The sequence below is a fragment of the Dipodomys merriami genome, unplaced genomic scaffold (genome assembly GCF_024711535.1).
Source record: "Dipodomys merriami isolate MVZ:Mamm:240054 unplaced genomic scaffold, mDipMer1.0.p SCAF_63, whole genome shotgun sequence".
NCBI classification, from domain to species: Eukaryota; Metazoa; Chordata; class Mammalia; order Rodentia; family Heteromyidae; genus Dipodomys; species Dipodomys merriami.
In genome coordinates this window covers 7,822,447-7,842,477 of record NW_027206213.1, presented here as the reverse complement: position 1 = coordinate 7,842,477, position 20,031 = coordinate 7,822,447, and the positions used below count along the sequence as shown (strand labels likewise).

Below are 20,031 nucleotides of genomic sequence, written 5' to 3'. Positions count from 1 at the left end.
TTACCTGGGAATAAAAAGTATATGTTGGAAGTATATTTGTTGAAGATAGTCTCTTCAACAAATAGTGTTGGGAAATACTGAAGATTGGACCCTTATCTGTCACCATGTACTAGATATAGATATAGATATAGATATACAGGTGTGTATATAAAACCACCATGTGAATTTTTATTTTTATATTTTTATTTTTATTTTTTTGTCAGTTGTGGGCCTGGGCACTGTCCCTGAGTTCTTCAGCTCAAGGCTAGAGCTCTATCTCTTGAGCCACAGCATCACTTCTGGTTTTCCGGTGGTTAATTGAAGATAAGAGTCATACAGACTTTCCTGCTTGGGCTTGCTTTGAATCTTGATCTTCAGATCTCAGCCTCCTGAGTAGCTAGGATTATAGGCATGAGTCATGGGCACCTGGCTGAAATTTTTACAACTAGATTCTGCTTTTGAATGAGAACATGCAATATTTGTCTTTCTAAACTTGATTTATTCAATATGATCATTTGCCGTTTCATCTATTTTCCTGCAAATAATGTGATTTTGCTCCTCTTATTGCTGAATAAAATTCCATTATGTGTATATGCTGAATAATCCTCTGGTTGTGAAGCATCTAGGCCGATTCTTGACTTGGTCATTGTGAATAGTGCTATAATAAGCATGTGTATAGATATCTCTCTTGTATGCTGGCTTAATTATAAAGTGTATAAATAAAAATGAAGTTTAGGGTATTTATAGTGGTACTAGGGTAGTACTCAACAACTTGAACCACACCCCCTAGCCCCAGAGTCCTTCACAATATAGATCCAGCCATTCACTGTTCTGTCTGAAAGCAAACCTAGTGCATAAAAGTATAAATTCTCACAATGACTATACAATCCCCCACCAATCACTGCTCTGAATTTTAAGAGCTATATTAAGATATCCTTCTTAGCCAGGCACTAGTGGCTCATGCCTGTGATCCTAGCTATTCAAGAGGCTGAGTTCTGAGAATTATGGTTCAAAGCTAGCCCAAGCAAAAAAGTCCATGAGACTCTTATTTCCAATTAATTACCAAAAATGCTGGAAGTAGAAGTGTGGCTCAAGTTGTAGTGTTAGCCTTGAGCATAAAAGCTCAGGGTTAGGCACAGAAGTCTAGAGACAAAAGGTGAAACAAATGCAGCAGTGTTACTCACTAGACACTATGTTGAAAATTAACTCTGTAACTTGTAGGTGAAGATGGGAGGGAAAAACTGAGAGAGAGAGGGAGAGGGTAGTGGTGATGTTAAAGAGAGGGTAGGGATGATGTTATCCAAAAAGAAAAATGTACTCATTACCTGATTTATATAACTGTAATCCCTATGTACATCACCTTTGTAATAACAATTTAAAAAAAAAAGTCAGGGATAGCACCCAGATCCTGAGCTCAAGCCCCAGGACCAGCATTAAAAAAAAAAAAATCCTTCACATGTCTACAATTCACTCAAAGTATGCAGTTGTGTAGGTTTTTGCATTCGTATAGCTATGTAGTCATCATCTCAGTGAATTCTACATTTTCATCATTTTGGAAAGAATCCCACATCCCAAATCCAGCCCTGGGCAATCTCCCATGTTGCCACCTGCTTCGCTCTGCAGATTTTCCTGTTGTTAATATTTCCCATAACCCTCTCTGATTGTATCTCTGTTCCTGAAATACCTCCCTTCTCCTGTGGGCCTTGAGTGCTCCTAGCCTGCTTGCTTTCCTCCACCAGAAACCCGCTGTTCCCACATCTGTGTTGCCATCTCCTCTTCATTTCTACCCAAATGTCACCTCCTCCCTGACCTCCATACAATGCACCACTCCACTGTCACCCTCCCTCTTCCACAAACCCTCTTATTCTTTCCAGGTATAATCATAAACACATTATTACAAAGCACAAAATGACTCATTCTTTGTTAATGGTCTATGTCCCCTGCCACTCAGAGTGTAAGCCTCCGAGCAGGAGGTGACATCTTTTATCCACTGCAGTGCTCTCTGTGTCTTGAATAGTATTTGAAATGTAAATTATGTTGAATACATGACGGAAGTGGAATTGGAGCACAAGCTGTCAGACTTCAAAGCCATACCCTCAATCATATACTCTCAGATCTAAAAGAAGAGGACACAAGGAAACAGGAGGGAAACCTAAGAGCCATCCACAGGCTCTGCAGAGGGACCTGGCCCAGAACTTCCCTGCTCCAGCTCTGCCTGGGATGTCAGCTGGCTTATACTGGCTTCCTCTCTCAATTCCTGGACACCTACATCTGACCATCCATTCAGGGATACGGAGTGGGCCTGTGGGTTTTCCCATAGGTAGAGACTTCTTACCTTCAGAGATCCACTAGCCTTTGCTCTGATGGCCTTTGAATATGGCTTCTCCTTCTATCCCTCATGTGTCTTTCCCTTCCCATGCTGGTGCCAGCCCTGAGCCACAGTCCCCAACAAACGTCCTCTGCATAGATCTCTGTCACAGAGCCTGCCTCTTAGAGGACTAAGCCTGGATTGTTCAAAATAATTCACTCTGTGGCTTTTCAGGGAGCCATATGATCTTTGAGAAATTGAATACGGAACAAATAAGATGGGCCTCCATACCCAGAAGCCAAATGAAGCAATTCTGCCCATGTTTGCATGTAGGATCATCAGATTCCTCTTTTGTTCAGAGGAATGTACTGTGTAGAGTCCAATTACCTCTAAGGCTGTGAAGCATCACTCATGTAGACATAGCTCTATTTCTTGGCCAAGAAACCTGAGCTTGGTGTGCTGTCTGTGCTGTGACTTCAGCCTGCCAAGTCAAGCATCCAGCCAGCGATACGTGAGTCATCAGGAGTTCAATCAAACTTTCCTCTCAGCTACACACCCCACCCTCCCCCCAAGACAGGCATATCTCCACCTCCCTCTTCTAGAGCACAGGAAATGAGCAAACCAGAAATAACAACCCCAAGGGGGCAGCAATATCCCTGCCTGAAATCTGAAGAGGAACAAGCAAAATGATTAAAAGCATAATTGCCAGCCTTTCAGTTGACTAAGAAATGAGACTGTGGTACCCTCTTCAGAACAGGAACTGCTGGAGGCCAAGTGTCATTTGTCACTTGTAGTAATAAAAGGCAGGGCTCCCGTAGGCGTACTATTGGCCATGTTCAGGTCTTAGCACTTGATGTATACTATTAATCCTGATAACACTGTGAGTTAAGTACAATTATATCACCCCTATTCTGCAGATGCGAGTCCAAGACGCAGAACATTTAAGAAGGTACATGAGGGGGATTAGAAGCATGGTTCATGCTTTGTGGTAGAGCGCTAGCCAATAAGCAAAAGCATCAGATTCTGAGTTCAAATTCTGGTATCAAACCTAAAAAAAGAAAAAAAGGGTTTATGAGGCTTGCTTGAGCCCGGCTAGGGTAAGTAGGTTTGGTCAAGGCACTCCACTGCCCAAATGAGTGATTCAGAGCTGAAGGTAGTGCCTGAGGCTGTATGGGGCTGCATGCCTTCACAAGGGAGCTGGCCAACCACTCTCTGGTGCCCTGGGTTACAGAGAACCACAGGGATTTCTCTCAAAGCCTCCTTTGTGCCTAGTATCCAGAGTTGTACGTGCCTCCCACCATCTCCTTTCATGCTACCTGCTCTCTCTTGAGTGTATTCATTCTTTCCAGATTTTTTTACTTTCCATTTGTCACAAGGAACATCTGCTGAGGCGGAAACAATGCACATGAGCTAAAGGAGAACAATGGTCGGAGGCGCGACTAAGCCATGAGTGTGGCGGCTATATTGTGGTTCCTAACTTCCTCCAAGTAAGATTTGATCTTCAGTGACACCCAACAGGACCAGGCCAGTGGAGACACAACATCACTTCCTCCCTCAACAAAAGGTCTAAGAGACACTTTATCTCGCGTGGCCAAGTGGTCCATGTGTTGACTAGAGAAAGGTCTTTGTACACTGATTAATTCACTCATTATTTCAAAGCTTTGCCATACCTTTCATTTGTACCTGTCTTCTATTGCTAAGTAACTGCTAGTTTTTGTGGGGGGACAGGGGAATTAGATTTTGGATACCTTTATTCTTTGCTCCAGGACCAGACAATAGTATCTGACCATGGATAAAACGATGGACATCCCTGATTTACCCTGTCCAATCACCTCAAACTCTTTCAGTTTACAGAGCTCTGCTTCTGAAAAGCATCCTGTGACAGGAAACCATTCTGGATTGCAGGTAGGTCAGTGGTATCTCATTTTTTACTGTCCCAGGTATGACCCAAAGGCCATCCTATCATTTTGTAAAAGCAACCTTCTTAAGAAAACTTGTGATGCTCCCACAATGCTTTTCTCTGGGACTAGAGAAGTGGTCTGTGCTCAGGAACATGCTAGAAAATATTTAATGTCAGCTCTCCAAGGGAAAAGTCTTGATTTGTAATGTTTCCTGATTTCTGTGACCTATACACTCTTACTTGACAAATGTGATATCACAGGGGGTAGAGATAGAGAGATGTGTACACTCAGCTCTTGCAAGTAAAAGGATACTGCTCTAACACACCACTGAACTATGCTCTACTTGGACTCAAGAGGTAACTTGTCAAAATGGTCCACAAATATATCATATAGATGAATAGCAGTGTTTGTATTTGTGTGTGTGTGTGTGTGTGTGTGTGTGTATGTGTGTGTGTGTGTGTGTATGTGTGTGTGTGTGTGCTGGTACTCTGTGGGTTTTTGTTGTTGTTGTTGTTGTTAATTGAAGATAAGAGTCTCATAGACTTTCCTGTCCAGGCTGGTTTTGAAACATGAACCTCAGATCTTAGCATCCTGAACAGGCATGAACATCCCAGCCCAGAGCATTTTCTTTTCTTTCTTTTTTTTTCACCAGTCCTGGGGCTTGAATTCAGGGCCTGGGCACAGTCCCTGAGCTTCTTTTTTTTTTTTTTTTTTTTTTGGGTCCAGTCGTGGGGCCTGAACTCTGGGCCTGGGTGCTGTCCCTCAGCTCTTTAGCTCAAGGCTAGCACTTGAGCTACAGCGCCACTTCCGGCTTTTTTCTTTTTGCTTGTGTGGTGCTGAGGAATCGAACCCAGGGCCTCAGGCATGCAAAGCAAGCGCTCAACCACTGAGCCACCTTCCCAGCCCCCCCCCCAACTTCTTTTGCTCAAGGCTAGCACACTACCACTTGAACCATATCTCTACTTCCAGCTTTTTCTGTTTAGGTAGTACTGAGGAATCGAACCCAGGGCTTTATGCATGCTAGGCAAATAACTCTACCACTGAGCTGAGCCATATTCCCAACACAGCATTTTCTTAAAGTTCGGAAAAGCTTGATCCACTGTCGGTCAAGCCTCACTTACCGCTCCTGGCTGGCCCTCATTACCATCTGATTATTTCATGCTGATTACATCATCGCATCTATGTCTACCTATAGACTATGAACTCCTAAGGTCAGGGTCTGGCACATCCTAAGAGGTCAGAATACCATAGTGGGACAATGAAGTGCTTAATGTGAAGAAGTGATTAGACCAAAAGAACACTGGGACAAGGCAGAGCCACAAGCCAGCTTTCAGGATCGCTCATGAAGCTGTCTCTCCTTCCCTTCCAGTCTCATGAGTCAACTGGCTAATGGTTGACCTTTGTCCTGAGGTATGATATTCTTGGCACTTACATCAATTTAACCCCAGGGTCACCATCCAGTAGAGGAGAAAACCTTCCAGTCCTGATGAGGAGGACTTCTATTCTTGGACTGCCACTAGCTTTACAAGATGCATACAAATTAGAGAAAGATCTATCTAGACAAATGTAGCACCAATGAGTCTTGAACTTGTTATAGGATACTATCTATGGTGAAGGATTGGATTGGATTTCAGCTTTCATCAAGTCTTCAGTCCAGCCCACAAATGGGAAGACTATACCAGCTTCCCTGCTGACTCAGTCTTCTTGGGAGCCAGCCTGGCCAAGATCTAGAGGTAAAGAGTGTCAGACAAAGGGAACAGCTGTAGCAAGTCTGAGACAGGACTGAGTTCAGACCTTGAGAAATAGGAGGCCAGTGTAGATGGAGGAGAATACATGCAGGAAGGAATGAGGCTGGCAAGAGCCAAGACCTTGAGTAAAAGTCTTGTACTTTCTTCTCAAGGTCTGTTGAAGTGATTTGAAGTTATAAAATCAGGTGAAACAAGGGGTTTCATTCTTATTTTCATTAGATATTGATAATGAATAAAGAATAGATCTCAAGGGACTGTGATAAGGTCACTCATTATATAAGAGTTTGAGGACCAAATCCTTCCCTACAGCATACAGAACCTGAGCCTAATTATATGGTGGACCCAACCTGTGTCCAACCTTCCCTCTACATAAAATTAGGCTAAATACACAAAGATGGTCTTAAAGGGGTAGACATTACTACATCTAGATCTTTTAGAATTTTTTCGCTAGTCCAAATATTTGATTTGCATAAAAGCTGCCATTTTCCTATAGACCCTGCTCTTGGCATTGTCCTCAGCTGGGAACTTGGCCTTAGGACTCTTCCTCAGGATTTAAAGAATATGGGCCAAGGAGGTTGAAATGCAAACAGTGGGAATGTCATATGAGGAGACTTAAGTGTCAATAAGGAGGTGTGGTCAGTGCTGGGAAAAAGGACAGTAGGATGGAGAAAGGGATGGGGTATGAGGGTGATGTGGGCTGTTACAGACACAGATGGAGTTGTATCTGATAGGCACTATATTTGGCCTCTAGTAACACCTAGGAATGGCTTCAATGAGATACACATTTACATGTTCTCACATGAAAGTTGTCTAGAGATAGAAAAGGAAGGTTCCTAGCCCTTATTTCAAGCTTCTTTACCTTTCTCTCTGACATTTTAGGGCTAAATTCCATTTTTATATTCCCTCATAGTCTCAAAAACATCACAGTTGCACTGGTTATCACGGCTGTATTCCAGGCAGAAGGAAGAAGACATAAGGACAAAGATGGGAAAACTAGCTGAGTCAGACTTTTTATAAAGGCTGTATATCTCATTGACCACTTCTTGCTACAAAGGAATCTTGGAAATGTAATCTTTTCACATGGACTCCATGCCACTTCCAACAACAGCGGAAAGAGTTTCAGATGCCTTTGGGATATCCAAGAGTAGATAATACTTAGGCATCTATAAATAGAGGCCTGTACTTTGGGGAACAATCTACTGGAAAATAAATTTGATGATGACTGAAATGATGAAGGAGGAGGTCTAGGATGGAACCCCCAAAGAGCTTTAACATTTGATGTCCAGGCAGGACACTGAGTTTACCAAGGAGACAAAGAAAGAAAGAAAGAGATAGAATCTAAGCAATGCAAGGTAGAGGCGCTACCATGGAAGGGAAAGACTGCAGGAAGAGAGAAAGAAGAGAGCTCACCAGAGAGAATCATAGCATGGAGTAGAGATGAGGGAGACAGGTTTTCCTCTCATAATGCCTTTTGTGTGGTTGGGCCGTTGGGCCTCGCCCTGTGTTTTTACAAGCAAGCTTTCCAGTAAATCCTGTCTTTTGCCTAACTCATTTTGATTGTGTTCCTTCCAATCTCAGTAATATAGTCAGCCTCAGCATTCACAGGTTCCACACCCACAGATTAAACAAAGATTTAAAAATATTCAGAAAAAAACTGTGTCTGTAATAGACATATTCAGACTTGTTCTTATCACTCCCTAAACCAGTTACATAGCATTGATATTAAGCATTATAAATCACAGAGATGACTTAGCATCTATGAGAGGGTGTTTGTAGTAGATGTAAGTATTATGCCATTTTACATGAAGGAGTTGAACACTGACACAGTTGTGTGTCCAAGGGAGATCCTGGAACCAATCCTCAATGGATCCAGAAGGACATCTATATGGGCAACATGGAGTGGGAAAGTAATGCCATCCACTTTGTGAAGAGGAAGCAGTCTACAGATTATAGATAAATGTCAGTTCTTGGGCTGGGAAGGTGGCTCAGTGGTAGAGCTCTTGCCTTGCATGCATGAGGCCCTGGGTTCGATTCCTCAGCACCACATAAGCAAAAAGCCGGAAGTGGCACTGTGACTCAAGTGGTAGAGCACTAGCCTTGAGCTGAAGAGCTGAGGGACAGCGCCCACGACCGGACCCAAAAAACAAAAAACATACTACTAGATAAATGTCAGTTCTTTTCAGCAACTTCGATGGGCCAACTTTTGAGTGAGTCTTACGTGTGAACTCTCAAGGTCTTCCGACTGGCTCAAAACAGGCTACATTTGTCTGGATGAGTAAATGTTTGTGGATTGAGAACCACTATGGTATGCTCATTGTGTTAACACTCTTGACGGGTTTCTATAATGATTCACTGCTCTCCTTCTCATCCTCCACTCAGTTACTGAGTAACTTCTTTCAGAAGAAGAACCACATTTCTCCTTTCTCATGACTGTCACAATAGACCCAATGGCAACAGAGAAACAAACAAGGATCAAGGTTCATTGTTCACTGTTGTGTTCTGACCACAAAATGTGCCTAAAGAGAAGGAACAACCTATGTCCAATGACAAAAATAAAGTTATTCATTATAGAAATGACATCCCTGAATTCTAATGGTGATAAATCAATGAATTATCTATGCAATACTTCAACCAACCAAATTTTTAACCCATCCCAGGTGTCTGTCTACTTGCCCAAGAACACCCAGATGTGGCCAAGAAGGAGGAGTTTCAAGTCCGAAAAAGGGATGATAAAGCTATTGTCTGTTTGCCAGAACGGTTTACATTGAGACAGCTAATGGTTTTGTTTAATGATAAGTCCAGATTATGGAAAGCCAAAGGCTCCTAAAAACAATCTCCTGTGCACATGATTGTACTTTAGATCATCCTAGAATATTTGTAATACCTAATACAATGTAAGTGCTGTGTATATAGTTGTTGTGCTGTATTGTTTGGGAAAATGACAAAGAAAAACTGTCTGCACATGTTCAGTGCGGATGTACTTTTCCCCAAATACTTTTGATTCACAGTGGGTTGAATCTATAGATGCATAACTTACAGTTATAGAGAAACACACATAGAGAGACACATACATACACACAAAACTGGATATAAACAGTTGACTCCACCAGTGATAGAATACACATGTCAGGTAACATTCTTTAGCTATGTCACCCTAGAAGGTCTTGGACATAGCATTTTAACTTCAACCAGTCCCCGCAATTGAGGGATTATTCTGTCTAACGGGGATGAAGCATCTGATTCAGAAAGAGTGGTATATAGTACTTCTCAATATGAAATATCTTTGTATTCTAGGAAGAATTACTATGAGCAAGTGTAAGATTTCACTTTGCCCCACAGTTTCATCCAGCTGATGTGTGATGGTCCCTTGTCTTCAGAAATGGTACCCTCGTGTCTCACACTTGGGTGAACTGTCCACATACTTTTCTATTCTGAGGTCTATACTTGCAAAGGCTCATGACATGAGCCTTTTTATTTTCCCTTTTTATTAGGTCATTTGCTTTAAATCAGTCTCCCCTCTAAAGAAAACTCAGTTTCTTTGAATATCTGTCTGAATCCCTTGAGTCAACTTGAGTAGCTTTTACTCATATCACTAGTAATTAGAAGATGGGGAAATACCTTCTAATGTATAACTTTTGAGAGTCCAAGTTACAAAATCAAGAGGTAGTGATTCATACAAATTTAAAAAACATAGCTCTAAGTATCTAATTAGATATCTCCTTATGTGCTACCCCTTAAGAAAGCATGGGCTGACTTCCTACACCAAAATGCTTTCTCTATACCACCCTGCCAGTTGGAGGCCTAAACCTTGTTGCTCCCTGCTCCCTATTTAAGTGAAAATTCTTCTGAGAAGATGAATACTTCTGCCTTAATTTGGTTCATGGAGCATAGGTAGAAGATGGGAAAAGACAACCTTCCTGGGGCTAGTGCTTCCACTGACTGCCCACTAAACATTAAATCAGGGTCTCAGTCCATACTAAGGGCCTTAAAACCATTTCTGGAGGGCAGTTTGAAAATGATCTCAAAGGCAGGACAAGAAGCAATAGTGTCTCAGTTCTATAACACAGGCATTACGTTGACAGAGAACCTGTCCATAATAGCTGGGTGACTTTGGGTAAGTTCCTGAACCTCTCAGTTCTCATACCTGCAAAATGGGACTGATGGTCCCTTGAAGGCCTGGGACATAGCTCTGTGATAGAACACTCAAACTAATATGCACAAGGCCCTGGTTTCCATTTCTAATTAAAATTCCATTCCAAAATTAAAGTTAAATAAAAAATAAAAAATAGAGTTGGGTGCCAGTGGCTTACACCTGTAATCCTAGCTACTCAGGAGGCTGAGATCTGAGGATCACAGTTCAAAGCCAGCTTGGGCAGGAAAGTCTGTGAGACTCTTATCTCCAATAAACTACCAGAAAACCAGAAGCGGTGCTGTAGCTCAAGTGGTAGAGTGCTAGCCTTAAGCAAGAAAAGTTCAGAGACAGTGCCTAAGCCTGAGTTTAAGCCCCATAACTGACAAAAATAAAAATAAAATAAAAATTGGAAAATAACACCCACTTTTTATACCTAAACTATATGCTGTTACAATAAGATCTCTCCATTCTTTTCTAATTCAATGAGAATGAACTTCTAAGTCCTTTTAAACTTGTTCTTCATTATCTCTGTCTCTCTTGACTTGAGCCTTCTAAAATACTGTTCTCTGTTGTTGGACAACTTACACACACACACACACACACACACACACACACACACACACACACACCACACTACACCACACAACCTCTCCTCATTATTTACTACACTCAGATTTTATCTTGGATGCTGCTTTCTCCTGGAAACTATCACTGTCTAGCACTCCAGGTCTGGGGGAAGGATCTGCATTAATGTTCCTGCCATACTTTATTTCCCTTTGCTCAGCTCCTATCACATTAAATTTTAGGTATCAGAACATACTCCCTGAGGACAGACCTTTTTCTAGTAACTGTATGTCCAGTCTTGATAAATATTAGCTAGATAATGGGTGAAAATCAAGCTTACTGATTCCAATTTATATAAATTTCTACAGGTATTTCAGTGGAGCTGGTATGAAAACAGACAAAGGATCTTTGCCTCAAGTATATTTGTAGCCCAGCTGCTCTGACTTGCCTTTTGAATATTGGGCATTTAATACCAACCACTCCAAAACTACTTCATTTTCATAAATGTAGAAATAAGATTCTATCAGGAAAAAAATACCAAGAACTTGCTTTTAGTTTTTTAAAACAATATTACTACTTTAGCAGAGAATAAACAGGAAGGAAAAACAGGAATTGAATCTCATAGCATGTAGTCATGTGTTTCTTTTTCTCAGAGCCTTGGTTACAGTGAAGAGGTAAATGGCATTTAGATATGAAGCTAGTGACTTCGGATCTCACTCCCCTGGTGAACTAGGGTATTTCCATTTGGTAATCACTGTTCTAAATATGTCAACAGTCTGTCGTCATTCTGCTGAACAGTGCTTCAGGCAAAGGAATTTCCCTGGGAGCCCAGGTTCAGCCATTTCCCTGCCCCTTGGGTAGTGCTTATCTGGCTTTTGCCTTGTTCTGAATGTGAGTGATCATCATTACCCACACAATTCAGGGCCCCATCCCAAGCACAGTGGGAAGGATACACATTAGATCACCATCCAGAGGAAGCAGTAGTACCTGGAAACAGATAAGTCCTACTGGAGACATAAAGTTACAAATAGCTAGACTATGTTCATGGAATAGATGACTAGGCAGGCCAAGAGCAAAGGAGGAATAGGATAGAGTGTTGAAGAGGGTAGAAGATAGTCATTGTGGGAAGGAGCCAATAGGGAGCAGAAGCTTTAGACAGAAACAGCTTTTTTCCTGCATACTAAAGACAAATTTTCAGGGACAGGGAAGAAGTGCTGTGAGTTTCTACTGCAGGACAGGCAATCCTGAAACCTAATAACTGCACTATGACTTGGAGGAAGTTATAAACCTCATGAAGTCCTGGTGTTTTTTTTTTTAAGTTATTGATACTTGCCTCACAAATAAAGCTTATTTATCCCATCAGCCTGGTGCTTGTGGTTGCTGCATCAATGACAGCAGCAATAATGTCACTGTTACTTGTGCCAGGAAAGCAGGAAACAAGGGCATTTACATAAATAAAAAAGAGAGGGGATGGCTTAGAGGATCCTGAGTTCAAGCTCCAGTACTGACAAAAAAATAAAAAATAAAAAGATGAACACATCCCTTAGCTTCAGTCCAGAAGGAGGAGTCAGAAGAAAAAAGGAAGTGAGGGATAAATGTCACCAAAGTTCTCAGTGAAACTGAGTTCAGAAGAAAACTCTGACCAAAACCAAAATGGAACCAAATGAAAATGTTAATGGTCATTTTCAGTAAGTCACAAGAATCTGCAGAAAGGCTATTTTAATAAGTACAAGTACAAGTTTTCATTTCCATATAGCCTGGAAAATGAGCATGAGATGATTTCTCATATGCGTTCTTGGATGTTCTTTACCTTGGCCTTGGCCTTCCTTGGAGAAGGCCTGGGAAGGGAGGTCAAAGCTGAGTGCAAAGTAATGATGAAGTGTGGGTGCTAACAGGTTTCTAATGTTGCCTTGTCCTGGCTAACATGGATTCAAACCCCGCTGCTACTTGATTTCTAAGCTTTAAACTCACTGGGAACTCCATGGGGGACCCAATAACATCTATGTAAATATGAGGATTGAATGACCCATCAAGGATGAGGGCTCTCCTTATCTATTGTAAGATGTTTGAGATTGGTCAGTCTGACAAAATGCCAAGGCAAAAGGAATGGTTATTTGAACTATGGCACAGGTTTCACTCCACTTGGTCAGTAAGGTCCCCAGCAGTAGTCCTTTGTTTTTTTTGGGGGGGGGTGGTGGTCGTGGGGCCTAAACTCTGGGTCTGGGCGTTGTCCCTCAGCTCTTCAGCTCAAGGCTAGCACTCTACCACTTGAGCCACAGCACCACTTCTGGCTTTTTTCTTTTTGCTTATGTGGTGCTGAGGAATCGAACCCAGGGCCTCAGGCATGCAAGGTAAGCGCTCTACCACTGAGCCACCTTCCCAGCCCCCAGTAGTCGTTTATAATACCACATCTGCTCTGGCTATGGTTAGTGCTGATGTATTTTTTTTCTTTTTTTTTTTTTGGGGGGGGGGTCCAGTCATAGGGCCTGAACTCTGGGCCTGGGTGCTGTCCCTCAGCTCTTCAGCTCAAGGCTAGCACTCTACCACTTGAGCCATAGCGCCACTCTGGCTTTTTTTCTTTTTGCTTATGTGGTGCTGAGGAATCGAACCCAGGGCCTCAGGCATGCAAGGCAAGCGCTCTACCACTGAGCCACCTTCCCAGCCCCAGTGCTGATATATTGTTCCAGATAGATGCACATACTCCATGCCTCCATGCCTCCATGCCCATGGTGTCAGAGGTCCATCCCAGCAGGATCGGAATCACTTGAGCCTCAGCTACCCTATTCCCACAACCATAACATTGAATGTGGCTGCAGAATATTCAAACCATTCGACTTAAACACTACTCTTTCTGTACCCACTCTTGATTTCTATGGTCTATCTCAAATCATTTACCTTCAGTATGATTACCTTAATGATGTCATTCAAGAGAGCATTGGATTTCTCTTCTAGGGAGTTGAATGAATAGCGTTCTTTTCATAGGAGGACTTGTTGGAACTCAAATTGTGATTCTATGCAGGGGGTCAGCCCCTGAAACTGAGGCCCTAATAAAGTATCCTGGTCTTAGAGCAAAGGGTAGTTACCTGGGGGGAATTCTCTATCTAATTTACAGGAACCAGGGCCACCCCATTAGAAAGCTTTTGGGTTGAAGTGTAGGACTGCAGTCCATAGTTCCTTCTGATAGGAAACAGAGTGATCCTGACTCAGGTGTAATGGAACCACCCTTGTGTCCACAGCTGTCTCAGTTGTGAGCTAGACCTGATATCCTTCTCAGTTGAGATTGAATTTGCACAGACTCCAGGTCAGTGGAGGTGAGCTGGAAACTAAAGAAAGAGGGTTTTAAGCCAAAAGGCAATACACCCTAAGAGAAAGCGAAGTGTAGAAGAGTCCTCCAGGCAGCTTTCCAGAAGTTAAATAAGCTCCTTGTGAGTAATAGTTCTCCCTTCACTGTTGATCAAATCTTGCTTATTAACAGCTGACAGGTTGGAGCTCACCATTTAAGTAGTCAGTGATTCCCACTTATTAGACAACTTGGTTTTTAAATAACATAAAAAGCCAGGTGTCGGTGGCTCATGCCTGTAATCCTAGCTACTCAGGAGGCTGAGATCTGAGGATCGAGGTTCAAAGCCAGCCTGGGCTGGAACGTCCAGGAGATTCTTATCTCCAATAAACTACTAGAAAACCAGAAGTGGTGCAGTGGCTCAAGTAGTAGAGGGCTTGCCTTGAGCTGAAGAGCGCAGGGACAGCGCCCAAGCCCAGAGTTCAAGCCCCACAACCGACTTTAAAAAAAAAAAAAAGTACTAAATAACATAAAAAAGTGCCATAAAGCTTTTTCTTTGCACTGTTAAACACATTTGATAAGATGCATACAGTGTAAACAATCAAACTTTAAAGTCCTCATTGCTATTTGAGTTTAAACCTGCCTGTTTTTCTTTAGCTTGGGCTAGAGTTAATTCCCACATACCTATACTTGGCTAGAACGGATTGATATAAAATAACCAGCTTTTTTTTTATTATTGTAAAGGTAATATACAGAGGAAGAAAAACATCTTTTTAAAGTGCTAAATTTTATCTATTTGAAAAATGGGCCATTCTGAAGATGTTTATACACATTTGCACAGTAAGATTTAGTTTAGACATGAAAAGCATGCACAAAAAGTGAGCTCAAAAATTAAAAATTGGCCATTTTCCTCATTATTGTCTCCAACAAACTATGGGAGGAATGTATAAGGGAGCATCCTTAAGTTCTGCTTTTCTTGGTTTCCCTAGGTTTAGAGTTCTCATTCCCCATTTTCAGCAGGACGCTGCAACTCATCTTTCCTGTATACTCACACACTCCTCAGTGGAGGTTTCTTGTGCACCCCTTTTGATTCAATTCTCCCAACTAGAGGTTTCTCACACACCCCCAGTAGTACTCTGTCTCAAACCTTTCATTCTTCCCTGACAAGAGAAAAAACTGATGTTTGGGACTCTGCTCTGCTCTCTCTCTCCCTCTCCCTCTCTCCCTTTCTCTCTCTGCCCCTCTGTATTTCAGTTACATGCTGAATCCCTGAAAATGCCCAACCTCCAAGACACTACCCCCCCTCTCCCTCCCTCCCTCCCTCCCTCCCTCCCTCCCTCTCTCTCTCTCTCTCTCTCTCTCCCTCTCTCTCTCTCTCTCTCTCTCTCTCTCTCTCTCTCTCTCTCTCTCTCTCTCTCTCTCTCTCTCTCTCTCTCTCTCTCTCTCTCTCTCTCTTTCTCTCCCTTTCTCTCTCTCTCTCTCTCCTCTCTCTCTCTCTCTCTGTTGGTCGTGGGGCTTGAACTCTGGGCCTGGGCGCTGTCCCTCAGCTCTTCAGCTCAAGGCTAGCGCTCTACCATTTGAGCCACTTCCAGTTTTCTGGTGGTTTATTGAGATAGAGTTTCATGGCTTTTCCTGCCCAGGCTGGCTTTGAACCATGATCCTCAGATCTCAGCCTCCTGAGTAGATTACAGGTGTGAGCCACCAGCACCCGGCTATATCTCTGTTTTTACTGCCTTACTCTTGGACAAGATTACCTGGTCAAAAAAAAAACAGGTTCAGCTTGATCTGGAAGCTGCCACAATGGAGCAGCAAGATGCATCTCTCCCTACAGACTCTCCTAAGACTCCTCGGGTGATGTGAAAGATACCAGAGGAATCCTCAAATTGTTGGAAATATCTTGTGATATTGGGGTGTGGCATAGGAAGAAATATACCAACTTGAGAGGAGTTTGACAGGACAAAGTTCTGCGAAGTTTACTTCTGCAGAGGGCTATGCTACTGACAAGGGGCCAGCTGAGAATGTGCATTGAGTGGGCAGTCCACCCAGGTTTTATCCCTAACATGTTTCTGCCCTTTGTTCTGATTGATTAGAACTTAGAGTCACAATCTTGAGCAACTGGCTAATTTGAAAGGGGTTATCTGAGCGATCAACCAAAAAGCCAGGATACCTTGTCTAAATTTGTCAGAAAAATAATTTTAACTCAGCTGGAGTTCTACCAATTAAGTCATGCCTCCAGCCTCTAGAAAAGCAATTTTTATAACAGGATGTGGCTGAACTAAAATAGCTTCTGGTAAGACAGCAGCTACCCTTAAAATGGCAGGGCTTATGTCAAGCCACTACTTTGACAGAAAATATTCTAATTCCTATATAGGTTAAGGCTCAGAGCAAAGACCTCAAACAGGTAAAACTATGGATAGCTGAGCCACACCTCTGGAGTTTATATAGCCATGCAGGGCTGGGACTCAAGAGTCTGCAAGTCTAACAAGATCTCAGGAGCCACTCCTGCTGCTGACCACCCTGTCCTACCCCGTACCCACATTTTAAAGAACACTGGCTCAAAACATCCCTCGTGAAAGTGAGAACTCCATGAGCTTTGCATGAAAGTTGGGGCCCACAGAATTCAAGAGTAGCAAACCAAGTCTTCTGAGCAGGTATTTTGTAAACTTCAGTGAAAGCCTCTTGTGCTTCAGATAATCAAGATAAAGGTAGCTAGTGTTTTATATTATTATTTTATTATTATTAATTATTATTACATTTTCTCTCTGTGTGCACTGAATGGAAGGTTTAACATTATCTTCCTTGGCATCTTCCCTGAGCAGCAGAGTTGGTGTTTGACGAGTGGCTGAGGAGCTAGCCCTGTGTGCGTGCCAGGAGGGAGTGGCACGTCTTCAAGGCACTGCTGTGGTCTGCAGAGGTACCTGCATGCACAGCCAAATCACTGTGCAGGAAACACCTTTAGATCTGGACAAGTAGTCACTAGATGCCAGAGTTCTGCTTCACAGAGCCTGCAGGAAACAACTAAGAGAATGTGAGGGCAGATGCTAACCATCATCTGTCTCAACCGCAAAAGTACCTGAACATAGAACAGAGTGTATCAGGTCTGGTGCACATCAGCAGCACCTGGATGCCATCCACAGAGGACTGATGAGTATGGTCTGGGAGGCACCTGGGCTGTTCAGGCAGGGTTGAGAAGAACTGGGAAAGGTTTGATTTGGGCCACTCAAATAGGGGGTTGAAGGATGGGAAACCCAAATTGACAAAACAAAACACTTATTCCCAAGCTGGATCTCTTAAACATTGACCAAATTGGCCAAACTGATTTCCTACTGGCCTTTAAAGCAGTTGTTTTCAAAAGTCAGCACATAGAAGTGGAGCTGTGGCTCAAGTGGTAGAGTGCTAGCCTTGAGCTGAAGAGCACAGGGACAGCGCCCAAGCCCAGAGTTCAAGCCCCACGACCGACCAAAAAAAAAAAAAAAAAAAGTCAGCACACATCAGAGCCATGTTGAAGGCTCCTTAAAGCAGGTTGCCAGGCCCAGCCCTAGCTAGATCTTCTAAGCCAGCTCAGTGGTGATGGTCTGAAAATTTGCATTTCTAACAAGTTCCCAGGTACTGATAACTCTGGTCCCTGATGTTTGTTGATTTGCTATTAAGATCTTAACCATGTATAGAAAAGGAAGGATTCCTGTGTTTTATATTTTCTACTTTGTTTCAATTTTATTTTTACTGGAGCAAAAAAAAAAAAATGCAGACAAAACTGAAAACACTTGGGGCTGGGAAGTTGGCTCAGTGGTAGAGCACTTGCCTTGCATGCCTGAGGCCCTGGGTTCGATTCCTCAGCACCACATAAGCAAAAAGAAAAAAGCCAGAAGTGATGCTGTGGTTCAAGTGGTAGAGTGCTAGCCTTGAGCTGAAGAGCTGAGGGACAGCGCTCAGGCCCAGAGTTCAGGCCTCACAACCAGACCCCCCCCCCAAAAAAAAAACTGAAAACACTGAACTCACTCATAATCCAGTGGTGAGCTACAATAAAACATCCATAGTATGTACACTTTCTTTCAGAAAAATAAAAGAATCATATGAGAAACTTTCCTTACAGCCAGGAAGGTATTTCTGTACTATTTCAACTCTATATAATAAATGTTGCTTTGTGTTTAGAACTATAATAGGTTATTGCTTTTGAGAATATCATGAATCTTGTACAGTAAAAACAGCTTTACTATCTGTATCCTGTTATTTAAATTAAGCTTAAGGAGGTTAGAACCGTTTTAACAATGCTTTGGATGTTGAAGTTTGGAGGTGTTATTTGGTTGAAGCCAATAAAGAAATTGTTGGAAGTACACTACACCAAGCTATCTAGCTTGGCTCATAAATGTTTTCTTTTGATGAAATCAGAATAGTGGTCAGATATACAAAAGGCAAAATTGAGAATAGCAAAGATTAAGAGTGGATACATTCAGAATTTGTTTATTTCTCACACGTACTACAAGAGTTAGGAAGCTAGCCTATGTTACCCAATAGACGGTATAATTATAGTGTATAATGTTGTATGTAGACTAAACAATTACATGTTAAAAGGAAGACAGAAGTAAGTCACTACAGTAAACCACAAAAATACAAATAGCCAAAAACTTCCACAAACAGCCAGACAAATTAAAATAATTAAAAGTTTATGTTTTGATGAGTGAACTTGAAATCAAACTTGGGAATGGCTATTTAAGGTAGCATAGCCACAGGTAGTCTCTGAAGACCAGTTGTGCAGTGATGATCTTCAGGCAAATGAGAAACCTATCATCTGGTTCAGAGCATCAGAGCGAGTCTTGCCACCAGCTATCTATCCATGGATTATCATCCCAGATGGATGAGCACCCACCAAACAGGGAGGGCAGTGCTCTTGGCCTTGTTACCTTGCTGCGCAAGAATCTCCCCCAGAAATTTTGACTAGGATGGAAATTTGGAAACAGCTTTTTGTCTGCTGGTTTGTCTGTCTGTCTTTTAGAAACAGGGTCTTGCTGTATAGCCCAGGCTGGCTTACAATCTCAAATCCTCTTGCCTATAACTCCTAGGTGTTACAAGGGATTGCATGCATGTGTTACTATACCTGGCCACCTTTTTGTTTTATTGTTAGTTTGTTTTGTGATAGTGGAATTTAAACCTAGGAACGTGTGTTCATCAGGCATTTGACTACATTTGACTATACCTCCTGCTCAGTTTTCCTTTTTAATAGAAGTAAAATGTGTAGCTTTAAAAAAAGAAAGAAGGGCTGGGAAGGTGACTCAGTGGTAGAGCACTTGCCTTGCATGCATGAGGCCCTGGGTTCGATTCCTCAGCACCACATAAGCAAAAAGAAAAAAGCCAGAAGTGGTGCTGTGGCTCAAGTGGTAGAGTGCTAGCCTTGAGCTGAAGAGCTGAGGGACAGTGCCCAGGCTCAGAGTTCAGGCCCCATGACTGGACCCAAAAAAAACAAAAAAAAAATTAAAAAAAGAAAGAAAATTCCAGTGAATTATCACAAAGGGTATGCTCTTTTATATTAGCTTAATTTCCATTGGAGTTAACATTTCACACAAACACACACATACACACATCACTAGCAACTGAGAAATCCTTCTTAGTCTTCCTATGTACTCATTTATTCTTCTCCAAAGATACCTCTGTCCTGATTTCCAACATCTTAAGAGTTTTCTGATTTATATCTCAGATTTTGAGAAAATTTCATTTTAAACTAAATGTTCTATTAGTGAGACTAATCTTTGTGATTGTAGTCATTATTTATATATTTTCAATAGCATCCTCTATTAAGTGGATATGCCATTCCCTGTCTCTCTCTCTCTCTCTCTCTCTCTCTCTCTCTCTCTCTCTCTCTCTCTCTCTCTCTCTCTCTCTCTCTCTCTCTCTCTCTCTCTCTCTATTTCTTGGGCAGTATTGAAGTTTGAACTCAGGCCTCCATATTTGCTTGGCCAATGCTTTACCACTTGACCCATAATCCCCACCCTCTATTTATTTTTATGAATCTGAAGATTAAACCCAGGTTATCATGCATGCAAACACCACTCTACCACTGAACTACATACATATTGTTCTATTCTGTTGATGGACATTTGAGTTATTTTTAGTTGAGCAATTAT

The 20,031-nt window shown here is 42.1% G+C and overlaps 1 protein-coding gene across 1 annotated transcript in view; it reads left to right on the top strand.

Annotated features, from left to right (window-relative positions):
• LOC138815274 (poly(A) polymerase gamma) overlaps window positions 1-4,290 on the top strand; it is a 52,952-nt gene extending 48,662 nt beyond the window's left edge. Inside the window, exon 23 of the transcript XR_011368241.1 lies at window positions 3,664-4,290. The gene's annotated coding sequence lies outside the window, so the exon portion shown is untranslated. The remainder of the gene's footprint in view (window positions 1-3,663) is intronic.
• Window positions 4,291-20,031: the final 15,741 nt, after the last annotated feature.